This window comes from Miniopterus schreibersii (assembly GCF_964146895.1).
Source record: "Miniopterus schreibersii genome assembly, chromosome: 6".
NCBI lineage: Eukaryota > Metazoa > Chordata > Mammalia > Chiroptera > Miniopteridae > Miniopterus > Miniopterus schreibersii.
Genome location: NC_138107.1, coordinates 43,643,957 through 43,657,966, shown reverse-complemented (window position 1 = coordinate 43,657,966; position 14,010 = coordinate 43,643,957).

Here is a 14,010-nt window from a genome sequence, read left to right as displayed (position 1 = left end):
AAAATCTCCGAAGAAGGACACAAAAGCCTATGGAAGTTGACTGTCTGTTATATGAAAATGTGGCTCATTTTTGCTTTTTATTGCCTCTTTCTCTAATGTACTAAGCCAGTAATAAATCAGAATCTAAAGAAATGTCTCCTGTTGAAGAGGAATTATGTTTTCTATCTCACTGGGCCCTACATGTATTCTGATGTGTGGTGTGCCTTAGAAAAATGTCAGTTTTTAAGGAGAAGATTCATGGAGGAGAGGGGATGTGCGTGCATGTGTGCATATGTGTGTGTCCGTGCGGGTGAAAGGGGAAAACCGGCCTGGGAGAATAATGAATCCCAAATGCAGTTCTCTCCTCAGAGTGCGGCTATGTCTTTTCAGCTATAAATACTACCACCCCTTGCTGTTTCTTACCACAGTCCACAATCCAGTGGCCATACTTGTAGGTTAAATGCAGTTGTTTCGTCAAAGCAGCACTGAAAGGAACCTCAGAACAATGGGAAAAGCTCTGGCTTTCTAAGGCAGGCCTTGAAGTCCTGCTGCATCATGATGATAAGCTGTCGGGGATCCCATCTGACTAGAACACCAAAACATGTGGCGTCTCCTGTCACCCACGAGATCTTCAACCTTGTCAGAACTCCAAACCAAATCCATTACATCTGAGCTGAATGCAGGTCCCTAAATGACCTCCCGTAGGGAAAGCATTCATCAACATCCTTTAAGAAAATGTTAATGAATGGAGGGTAATGTAATATTTTCCTCAGAAGAAACAGGAGCCTTTTCTCGGGGCACAGTCTCCATTATGCATACAGATACTGAGTGTTTACTACATGCAAAGCTTGGAGCTAAGTTCTATAGAATTTTTTAAAAGTAAGCCCCATGAATTCACTTTTGAAAGAACTTCTTTTGGCTCACAGCTCTAGAATGGAAAGCAGCAGCATGGGATTTAACATCTTCTATAGGTAAACTCCAAGAGGATTCACAGCCCATCCTGTGGGTATCATTGATAAGTAACATGTGTACCACCAATAATTCTGAGACACTGTGCCTGGGAAAAGAAAGGCTCCTTTGCCTACGTTTGTTTCCTGAAGCTCTTCTTAGTTAGCCTTTTAAAACCCTAGTCCCATAGTCTTAATCAACATCAATGACTTCCAGGTCCACTCATCTTCAGTCGTCAATATGCCTCAGATCTCAGCATCACTCAGAACCACTGCTCCTCCAAGAACCTGGATTATCTCCCACTCTGCCAACCCTACCAAACATATTATTCATTATCAAATGATCACTTTCTTCCCAGTTTACCAGGAATCATTCTTGCTTTTACTAATGCCCTATCTAAGCTCAGTCTCATAGGATCCATATCAAACATGAACTAATTTGAGGGAGTGTTGTGTAGTGATTAGGAACAGGGGCTCTGCAATCACAGCCCCTGGGTCCAAACTCTTATTTCTACCACTAACTATGTATGATCTTGGGCAAGTGGCTTAATTTCTTTGTCTTGATCTCTCCATCAGTAGGAAGGTAATAAATACTTCAGTGTGCCAGACACTGTTGTAGACACTAAGGATTCAATATGGAAGCTGCTGAAGAATTATTTTAAGGAGAGAAGTGTTATAATCAGATATATCTTAGGTCCTTTCATGATCAGCTATGTGAACTTCAGCTCGCATTAATCTCTCAATGCCTCAGCTTCCTAAACTTTAAAGTGGAAGTGATAATGGATTTCTGAGAAGGTTGAATGAGATAATAGTAAGCCACAAATAAATCTTAGCTATTAGCAGTAACATATAACCATGAAATAATCTTTTGCACCACTGAAAATGCCTTAGAAAAGCAGTCTACAGCTCTAATTTTTAAAACTTTTATTGATTTGAGAAACACTGATTTGTTGTTCCTCTTCTTTATGCATTCTTTGGTTGATTCTTGTATGTGCCCCGACAGGGATCAAACCTGCAACCTCGAAGGATAAGGTTGACGCTCTAACCAACTGAGTTACCTTGCCAGGGCCTCTACAGCTCTAATTTTAATTCTCTGTTACCACTCCACTTATTGAACTCTCAAAATCTGGTTTTCCTGATTCATTTATTCATAGAAATACTTAATAAGTTGCTCATGTAAGAGGTGACGGTGATACAGTAATGAAGACAAATATGATTTCTACACTCTCACTCTTCACCAATCATCCCTCAAAACTGACATTTCTAATGACTATTCACAGTCCTGTCCTTCTTGTCTCTAATAAAATATTTTAAAATATCGAACAATTTTCATAAGAATATCAAGTTTTCCCATTCGTTGGCATCCATACTATATTCTTCATTCTTTTTTCTTTCCCTGCCCCTGCCCCCTGGCCTCCTTCTGGAGTCTCAATTTCTTACAGTCAATTAATACGAGAATATACATTCCTCTTTCGCTAGGGTATCTTTCTCATCAAAGTCCCCTATTCTCAAGACTCCTCTTATTGCCTCTTTGCAAATGATGTTAACCGCTTTACCCTCTGACCACTGCCTGATTTCATTCAGCGCTTCTTAGTGTCTGCTTGTCATCACCGACAGGCGTGCCCTGACAATTCCTCAAAGTCAACACATAGGAAAGTTAGTGTTCCATCTTTTACAAACATCCAGTGCCACCTCCTAAATTTCCTAATTTTTCTGTAATATACCTGAGATTGGCTCCTCAAAGCTACATTCCATTCTTTCTTTACTTAACACACCCTTCTCATTCTTACCTGATTTCTCAGATGCTATTTCTACAGAATACTTTGCATTCCCTTCTGTCTGTTTTAAAAATATCTATTATAGTTATTATCTTGATTTAAATTTTTCTTTAATTCTCACTTGAACTGTTGTACTAGTGTTCTATCATCACCACACCACACCCCTCAATCTTTTTCTCTCTTGGTCCATCACACAGGCTGCTGCAAGATCCTCAAGTCTTCCTTGGGCTCTTTATTGCCTTTTCTGAAAAGTGTAAGGGTTCTCCACAGCACCACAAAGCAATTCAACACTTTTAAGCCCAATATTTAATGTCCTCTATGCTACCTTCAAAAATAAGGTCTTACATTTAAATAATTCATTAGAGTTTGAGAAGCAGTTATTACCTATTATTATTTAATCTAATACTTATAATAAATCTTATGATGTCAATATTATTACAACATAAAAGCCCTGTGTTATTAATAAACCATAAAAGCCCTACAGATGGAGCAACTAGGGATTAAAAGGTTCGAGGTTTTTTTAAGTTACATAGCATATCTGAACCACAATGTATGAAGATTTGATGAAAGGATTTTGACCTAACAGTGCAATCAACACGACTTACTTTTGCAAATAATAATAATACCTCTCATTATTCTTCTTTGTGAAGTCCAAGATAAGAAATATTCAAAACCATGGAAAGAAGTTGATTAAAAGGAATTAAAAGTCAGTAAACCTGGGTTTATGTTTGGACTCCTTATTAATTTCCTAAGTCCATTAGCAACTCTATGGTTTATTATATTTGTCTGCAAGACAGCCTTATGATTCCTGAAACACATTTGCTTCACGAAGAAATAATGAAGAGTAATGAAGTTATAACCATTTTAAGTATTTAATTCTAAAGCATGACGTTATCTTCTTTCATATGAGGCATCAAAGCTTTTTTATAATCATTAGGCCTCTGTGTTATTGCTACTTCTACAGAGAGGCAAGTGTAAACTCAAGTCCTTCTTTACAGTCATATATAATGTCACTTATTGTTAGATGAAAACTCAGAACCCTTGGCCCATACACCCAGGTAACGATTTCATTTCAGAGTGATCCATAAAACATCTTTAGTTGATAAATAAAGGAGAGCTTCATAGTATCAACTCATAGTTTATGTTCCTAAAATAAAGCAACCATATAGTTCACGTGGGTGAAGAAGTTGCAGAGTCAACAGCTCAAAACATCAGAATATAATTTTAAGAACAATTATAATAACTCTTTGAACTTTCTATTAAAATCAGATCTTTTAGCACCAAAATCTATGTTCTTTACAATTTACTGTTTTCAGAAAGGAAGGCAGAAGAGAGAGAGAGAAACAACAACAACAACAAAGGAGCCTTAAGAACTGGGTGGTGAGTAATACACAACGTGCCATGATCACCTCCTCATCACTGGGATGGGTGGCGGCTGCATTCTCAACTCTGTGGTCAACAGAACCAAGCAAAAAAATTTTAAAGGACCAATGAAAACGCTATGGCTACTCCATTCAGGATCAGTTGATTGTGTTCTAGTTACACACTTTATAAAATCTTTTTCAGAAAAAAAAAAAAAAGGGGCTTAGGAAAATAACTCCCAGCTGTTTTCTGCTGGTTACTTAGGAGCAGTAGAAAAAAACTATACCTGTGTGCTCCAGAAATTCCTGCCTACTTGCCCACACAACATTAAATGGAACTTAAAAGAGCATTTTAGGTTCAAAGTATTTTGACCACTTTCAAATCTTTTGTATAAGGGCATATCCTTTATTAAAGAATCAAACTGGCATGTTAGTCACAATTTGAAAAAACAAAACCAACCCAGAACTAGAAAAAAATTTAAATTAATGATAAATTTTACACAAAATTAATATAAAAAGGAAAGGTTTTAGCAAGAGGGATGTAGATAATTCATTGAGATATGTGCTTGCGTTTGGCTTATCACCTAACTTTATTCACTGTACTCAATATATATGTATGTGTTTGATGATAGTATAAAGAACAATCACATGATACTTTATTTAATTTTATTAAGAGACAAAACATACTCATGGCTTATAAAACAGTTCATGATACTCAGTAAACAAGTCTAAGTTTTCTTCTCTTTATACATCTACTTCCAAAATTTTTTTAAAAAGTTAATTCATGGTTTCAATTTTTGCTCTCTAGATCAAAGTTTAACCTAAAAAGTTTCTAGTCACCACATATGAAGCTGGTGGCAAAATAAATAATTTTTATTTCCCACCTTTTCTCACATACTTTACTTCTCACCTATTAGGTTGTCCACCATTATTTTGAGCCAGATATGTGTCCAAGTGGTGTGTTTGTTTGTTTCTGGTTAAATGAAAAACAGGAATATTAACTAAACAATCTTAAACCATTGAAAAACTCATGGAAATTTTTTATTTGATTTACAAATTAGAGAAAATAAATTCTGTTTCTTAGGAGTCTTATAATTCTTCAGGTGTGAAAACTAGCTTATTGCCCAATTTGAGATATGGGTCTGCCAACATTTACAGTTAAAATGTGTATTTTTAAAAAATGAGACATGTTCTGATAGAAACATTATTTCAGTTTGACACAATAGCTAACAAGACTTCAGTCCAACTGTGACATTCTTTACCCACAGCTGAAAGAAAATATGTTTGCATTCAAAATAGTCTCTTTGTTTTTCACAGTTACAGCATCAACTCAGAATGCATTTTCTATTACTACTCTTTATTCCCCAAAGCTTTTTTACTAAGTCAAAGTCCTGTATATAGACTTTGACTTTTGGTACATAGGTTTCTTCCATCTGGTAATATAGAATATTACTTAAGACATAAGTAACATCCATCAAACAGGAATGGATGTTTCATAATGTTTGACAGTTACAATCTACTCATAAAGTATAATTTTATTTAAGGAAGCATAACCTTGTTTCAATAGTTACTCTGAAGTTTTCATATATTTACACACTTAATAAACAGTTTATTAAGTGAGTATATTTATTGTTCAATGTGTTTAGATCTTGAAAGTTATTTATATATGATTTTTATTAGCTTATAAAATTATTATCAGGAAATTAGAAATATTGAAAACATACTGGAGAAATATTAAAAATATCTTTCTAATTTTAGTACATTTTAAAGAATGTGAACTATGCTGCTAAGAAGCTAAGAAATATGGAATTATATGACGGTTATCAACAAAGCTATTAGGTAGTGTTTTTTTAAAAAAAAAAAATCAATGGATTAAAAATCCATCTACAGAGACAGGCCATCAGTGGGATTAATGTGGTGGAATGTCCTTCTGGCAAGGAATCAACAGCTGGGTGAACAAAGACAGGTCCTTGGGCAGCTCAATGTCACAGCAAAGATGCTGAGATACGCAGATGTCACCAGCATTATGGAACTGTGTGTTTTTCTATCCCAACTGCCTTGTATATTCTCAACTTACTGAGGGTCAGCATAGAGGAAAATGCTTACCCACTATAGTTTTTATAAAGTATGGAAGTGGGAAGAGTAAAAAGGAAACTGTGAGTTTAGCTGATAGAAAAAAATAAGGAGGTAGAATGATAAATGCAAAGGCAATTTTTATTTCTGACAGTGATGAATCACACATTGGGTTGGTTCTGACCAGAATTACCACGGTGCCTGAACCAGTGACCCATTCACTGTCTACCTGTAGGAATAAAGATCACTTTCCATTCCTTTGTCTTCTTTTCCCAGGTTATCTTTTTGAAAGTTTTAAACTCGATATCACCACTCATGGTCTATTGAATCCCCTTATTCTCTCCCAAGTCTGTCATTCCACAATTGGTCTGGGAAGTGCTTGAGCGCATTGGTGAAATTAATTCAGACAGCCTCCTCACTGCGGCAGGCCAAGGTCTCTGAAGGGCATGCCCCGCACAGTCGGCAGTGAGAGGTCACAAGCCAAAGGCTCTCTACCTGCATCAAAGCCCTGCACCAGTGTCAATACCCCACAAGCCGCCCCACACATGCTATCAAGGAGAGAGGGGAGAGGTGAGGAGTGGTCAAGGGAGAGGAAACACAGCTCTTTTTATATGTCAGAATCTATTTCATCTGTGACAACAAGTTCTTGAGCACTAGGAATCAAAAATCTCTGAGTTTTTTGTTGTTGTTTGTTTTGTCATGGTAACTATCAATGCAACATCACTGGCTACAGTAATAATAGGGTCTGGGGCACTGAAGTGTCCACCTCCATTCTTTTTCACCACCTTCCCCCAGTTCACCCAGAACTAAATCTCTATTTAGCTATTTAACCAAACTAGCTTTCCAAGTTCCAGAAGTAGAAAGAAAAATTATCTTTTTTTGTGGGAGGAAGGGAGTTGAGAGAGCAGGGTTCTTTCTTACACTCAGTTGGCAAGAGCTCCTTTATATTGGCACACTGAGGGTAGAGTGTACTTCTCAAGAAAGAGGTACAGAGCCCGTCTGTTTCTCACTTGCATGTGGAAACTTCAACATAACTTTAAATATGGTGGAGAAAAGAGTGGCATTTCAGGAGAGAGGCACGACTGCAGAGCGGTGAGAAGAAAGAACTTGAAGGCAGACAGACCTAGGATCCAGCTCTCCCTTCTTCATTAACTGACTGTGTGTGCTCTCGGGTATGTTATGTGACGTAATCTGTAAAATGAAAGAATGGAACCAAACTCATTGAAGGATTTTATTAAACAAATATAAACTTCTTACCTTTATTTCTGATAGCTATTGTCAATCACAGTATATCAGAAAGAAGCACAGTACTACAGAAAGGGATTAATTAAAGTGTTTCCATTGGAAACACATGGTTGAGTAAGTTTTCATTAATTAGCTAAACATTTTCTTCCATGAACTACATATATCCTTGCTGAGTGTATGGAATATGGGCTTAGCCAATTCAGATCAGACCGTGTAATTCAGGTCATCTGAATTTCATTGCCTGTCATTTCTAATCATGCTCCATAGTAGGTGCTGCAAGAGAGGCCTCCTCCCCCTGGGGCAGCGCACAACTCCGAGCACCGAGGCACCAGGCCCTGCGACCCTGCTCACAGCCTGCCTCTGCCTTAGCGACAGACTGCTCGATGCTTGTAGAGCTGATGCCCTAGATTTAATGCTAATACGAAGTACAAGAGCCTCTTCTCCTCTATCAACTAAATGTATGTGTCCTGTCCCTTTGCCCCATGACATTTAAAAATGGGAGCATGTAGCTAAGACAAGGAGATCAAACTAAATGTAAACCTTAATCATGGTTGCCGTGCAATCTGCTTTTATATCTACTGTTAGCTTTTGCATATGTTCTCTGATGCACGAATACCATTTTTCTCCTTTCCATCTTCGGAAGAATCATGGAAAAGAGACTTGTTCACGTCTGTGTACTACCAAGTCCTGTTACATGTGGTCTGCACAGTGACCAAACTGCTGACAGCCTCTGCGTGAAGATCCTGGGATGTTTATTTCAACATCCTCTCAAAGGCCAAGAGAAACAGCGGGGTGATTACCACGTTTCTCCTTTCCCACTCTCCCACGCCCAAAAGCCGGCTCTAAATTTTTCACGATAACATCTCCATCAGCTGTTGGACTTTTTTTTTTTTTTAAACAAGATTTTTTTTTCTACTTTCTTCCCAGTGTAGTGTTCTTATTTTGAGATCTGGGATTTGTAAGACCCTTCTCCTACCTTATCACTCCTCAAAAGCTGGAAGTCTCCCCCAAGCTCTCTTCCCTTCTCAGCTGGGAACAGAAATCCAATGACTGTGGTAAATTTATTACTAGTCCTTAATGTGTTTTAAATGTTAATGAAATGGGAAATGCCCTCAGCTATCTATAAGCTAGTATTTCAGACTAGTTTCTCAGGACTGGCAGAATTTGCAAGCTTTGTAAGACAACATGACCAAATTTGGAAAGACCTAGGACCTAGAATTATTGATTCCTTCAACAGCGAATGTATGCAAGTTCCATTGCTTATAAATTAGCTTCAAATGAGAAAGGTCAGGGGCCTTAAAAGGTGGAAACCAGGAAATGCATGTGACTGAGTTGGGGATCAAAACACACAAAAAGCTAAATCCTTTGTCCAGAGTTTATTAGCTCACTGACAAGGAAGCTCTGATACTTTTATAGTCCTGTATTCACAGAGGGTTTTTTAAAAAAAAATTATTTGTTTTGGCCAAGACAACCATTTACTGAGAATCTCAGCAATAAAAAGTAAAAGCTTAAATTTTTCCCATTGTGAAGGACAGATTATAATTTCTTCTCCCATTTTATTTCTTTATTCTTTAATCAACCTATTTTATATCTGAAGCAATAAAATTACCGTTGTTTGGGGAACAGTATTTTGTATTTTAATAAGCTTTCTTTTAACATAATAGTTGAGCTGTGTTAAACGAGACCTCTTATTCCTGGGAGAGGTGGATAAACCACGATTGCCCAAGAAAAACAGAAAGGATACAGATAACACTTAATAGAACACAACAAAAACAGTCTCATAGACGCAGACGACACAATGGTGGCTACCAGAGAGGAGGGAGGCTGCGAGAGGAAGAAGAGGGTAAACGGGTCAACGACACAGTAACATAACATTTAAAAAGGAGTCTGTGGTGAAGTGTACCTTGGTTTCCGCGACAACTCTGTATTTACAAGAGAGAGTAGTAAAACAGAACCAAAGGAAAGCTTGCAAACACAAGATTCCTGAAATGACATTTGTCATGATTGTGTGTCTCAAGACTGATATAATCTGGAGAAATCCCTCAGACTAATTGTCTTTCAAGTTGTGAGGCTCCTGTTGGCCCCTGCTCTCACACACCTCCATGGTAAAGAAAGGAATGGCTTTTCCACAGGCAAATTAGTATTCAAAGAACCTCTGCAGATGACTCCAAGAAACTTGATACCTCATGGAAGATAGTTCAATGACCACTGACTCTACATAATTTTCCCTTCTCAGAAAATGCAAAACATAGGTCCCAGGTCAGGCAAAGGTAACTGAGAGAAGGTAAATTGCCTGTTATAGCCCTTAGCTCTTCAAGGAAGGTCAAAAATATGAGGAAATGAATATTTAGAGGTTCCACAGCATAAGAAGAGCCAAGTGAAGTTTAATTACTGGCAGTATGGAAATGCAAGATAATATTCTGTTAAAACAATTCACAAGATCAGTGACAGCTCCAAAGAAGGAAGTGGCCAACCTTTATTGTATTTTGCTGTATTATTATGTGCCAGAATCACCTACTAATGTAAAACTCACTTTCACAAGACAGAGTAGGTTGTGTGCTAAAAGAACTGAGTGCCTAGAAAACAAAGTTTGACCAAGTTCAGTCCATCTATTTGATCAAGAGTGCAGAAGTGATGGGTGGCACAATAGTCAAAGTAAAAGTGACTGTTGGTACAAAAAAGAAAGAAAACAGTAGATACTGGCTAAACATTGGAAATCAGAAATATAAGAACACTCAAAATAATAAATTAAGACCATATGCCATAGAGACTAGGCTGGGTAAATAAACTACAACCCAAAGGCCAAATATAGCCACTTCCTGTTTCCTAAGTAAAGCTGCGTTGAAACACAGCCATGCCCCTTGTTTCTGTGTTGTCCGTGGCTGCACTCACACTACAACGGCAGAGCTGGATAGTTGTGAGAAACCATATGGCCCACAAAGACTAAAATGTTTACTATCTGACCTTTTAAAGAAAAATTTGCTGTCCCGTACAGGAATAAATGGCTAAGGTTGCCAAAGAAAGTGATGAGTTACTCCACCCAGAGCTACAAAACAAAAGGAAAAAATAATATCATGTCTGATCAGCAGAATACACAGAAGGGACCCATCGATGATAAAGATGATCCCCCCAACAATCACTCCAAGATGACCAGGCTACACTCTCAGAGGTCTGAATAAAGACAGGTTAGGAGAAGAAAGAAATGTTTTTCCCCAGGAAGCCCTACAGTACAAACATATAGTTCATGTCACAAACGTGTGCTGAGCCCCTCCTGTCTGCCAGCCCTGGGCTGAGCAGGCACTAGGGATCTGGATGACTGTAGCAGATTTCTGATCCAGCAGAGCTGGGGTATAATGGCTCTGTGGATTAAAATAGGACACGAACCTGGCTAGGCCACTTCTCCAACCTTTTAGGGATCAATGCAAAGAGCAACTCTTTCTCTTCCTGACAACAGCCTTCATTACTGCCACTGTCAGAAACGTAGTGCTGGCTCAGCTAGGCATTCACAATGGGAGGCATCATTCAAACGTGAAGTCTAGATTTTCCTTCCTAGAAACTTATAGTCAGAAAGTGCCAAGAGATGGTCTTAGAAAGAATAGGCTTTAATGGGTACTTTTTAATCAATTGACTTTTCAACTGAACTCACTAATTTATTCCTGTCTTTATAATACAGCTCTTCAGACATTCTTCGGTTCATTGAGAAATATCTGCTGCCTTGTGATTTCTTAGCTCTTTAACACAGAAATAAAGAGAGGTTGGGAGACAAAGAATGGGGAAGGAATGATAAGGCGTCATGGTATTTGTAAACTCACTGTTGGGCTGAAAACTCGCTTTTCAAACAGTGATATTCCATGCGCTGGAGCTACCTTACCATTGCATGTTAAGCTGCAATTCAGCTGCAACAATTAGAGAGGTTTTTGATTGTGTTTTTTCTGTTTTCCCATCCATGTTGGAATTACCAACACATAATAATTTCCCCCTCAAATTCCACTTTAATTCACTCTCTCCTTGAAAATATATAACGGATGTGTGATGCCAGTTAAATTAAGTTTCAAAATCTCAGCCTAACATATTACAACCTGCACTAATTGGCCCCCTTCTGTTGTGCAATTCTATCAAACTATGGACTCCCTGTTTGCTCAAGCCAACAGCCAGCCATACCCTGGATGGAGGGGTTCAGTTCTGCGTCTTGACCTCTGCATTGCCCTACACACTTTCCAGCTTTCCAGCTTCTCTTCTAAGGGCCATTCTTCACTCCTCCAGAACCTGGCTTAATACAACTTCTTTCAAAAATTTGCCATATTCTGCAGTGTCCCTTCAAATGCCCCCTGGTGTTTAAGGAACAAGAGCCCTAACATTCGTAATCTCCACCCTGACCATGGCACCGGGCAGTGAGTGGCCCACAAGCCGCAGCCGGCTGCCCTGACAGACAGGACGTCCACGCTGTATTGTTTCACCATTCCCACTGCCCCTGAGTACATTTTCTGTCTGTTTCTCAAGGTTTTATCTATTTAATGTTTTGTTGTGCTCTCTCGAGGTCCAAACGCATTGCTGAAAATGAGACAGAGATATGAAATCATTATAATAGCGGCACTTCGGCATTTTGCAGCAGGATTTCTGATTTAACCAGTTTTTGTGCAGCATGTGCTGTTTTGCCTCATCACCCATCGTGTCTGAGAGGAGCCGTCGCCTCTGCCTTTTACTCATTTTCACAAGAGCCCAGTAAGATATTCTCAGCCTGATAGAGATATTCAAGGTCTCAAAATAAATAGGTTCCATCAATATTGGTGATTGCAGATTAATGCAGATGTATTTTCCTGCAAAACAGAGTGGGCTTTATTTGAACCTCATGTTAGATTATCCATGTTAGTGTCGATCCGCCGCAGAGACAGGCGCTGGCTTCTCAAAATATCTCTTAGCTATTACCTGTAAATGCTTGAGAGAATTCACAAATGCGGATACCTTGTTATGCATGCTGCTTCCTGAAACCGCCTCTGAGACACCAGATGGCACAGCGAGAGCTGTAGAAGTGACAGATGATAAAGTGTATCAAGCCACATAAATTAACCTCATCATGGCCACAGTATCAGGTGCCACGGGGGAAAGCAGGAGGACCGAGGAGTGATTGCACTATATCACCCACAGGGATGAATTTACAATCCATCTGGGGTCTCTTGTGTGAGGATGCAGGAACCCCAGATGGCCTGTGAGTTTTGAACATTTGTGTGTGTAGGGGTTGTTTAATCTTTCTGGAAATTAACTGACACTTCGGTCAGGAAGGATGATCTAGCCAGCACCAAAACCATGTATCACTAGGCTCTGAACACCTCTGAATCTCATTAGAGGAAATACCCCCAGGCTTCCCACACCAGTGCACGGTGACGGCGTCCAGGCCAAAAGCGCGAGCAAGGGGCCTGCTTGCTGGATGTGCTTCAGCCGAGAGCTAATGAGGCCATGCTGTGTGGGGGGTTACTAGGTTACATAAAGACACCAAGGGATACCACAGGGAGACAGAACGGCTGCCCACTATTGAGTTATAAGAGTATCAAAGCATCGAAAACCAACCATAGAAAGTACAGAAATTACCCTAAAGAATCATTATTTCTCAAGCTTATAAAGCAGGATTTAGGTCTATCCCACAGCCAGTGCTTTAAGAAGGTAAACTGCTTCCTGCTGAGCAAGTCCAGAGAGAAGCAGCTGCTACGAAACCATGCTTGCAGTGGAAGTGTAGAAAAGTTCTTAAAATGGGCTAGCTGGATGGGCATAAGGGAAAAATAGACGAATTAAGAGAGTGTGACAGGTAAAATGTTAGTAAGACCAGTGCAGACATGGGCTGGGAGGAGACAAGAACAAGTATGTTGAATCGGCGATGTCCAGAAAGCCTGCACCTGGAAGGAGGTCTGTCAGGGAAAAGCAACAATTCAGACCCTGGCTGCTTGGCATAAGGAAGGCTCCCATCAGTCTTTAGATATTAAGTCCCAGAATGTCCTTTGGAGCCATAGAGAGCCAGACCCAGTAGAATACATTATCAGAGCAAGCAGAGTAGTGAACATACTGGGATTACATAAAACCATTGATGCCAGGAGGCAGGAGGGAGCCTGAGACCACAGACCATTGATCCAGGCACACAATGGGGCTATAGCCTGCGACTGACGTAGGAGCCCAGTGGCCAGAGGCCAGGACTTTGAGAAAATAGTTCTTTTAGGCCAGAGGTGACCCTGTAACCTTGGACTGGGGCTGAGCCTACATGTGAGAATTCAGGACATCTCTTCTGGAACACCTCTTACCTCACCAGCATTTGCTTTGATTCCCCTTCTCCCTCCCTAGAAATCTATGCTTACCTTCAACCTGCCATTGCTAACCGTCTCTATCGTTGTCTTCTCCAGCAACTGTGACTCCTTGAAGTCAGGAGCCAGTATTTTTTATCTAAGCATATGGCGTATAGTAAACCCTCAAGAAAAAAAATGTTGACCCCATGGATGATCAAGAATTGATGCAAATCCCCAAACCAGGATCAGACAAGCAGGGCCACCTGTGAGGCTGGAGAAGCATGTGGGGCCATTTCCTGCCACATCTGGCCCACTGCCTGGCTTGTAAATATGTTTTATGGAAAAACAGCCACACATA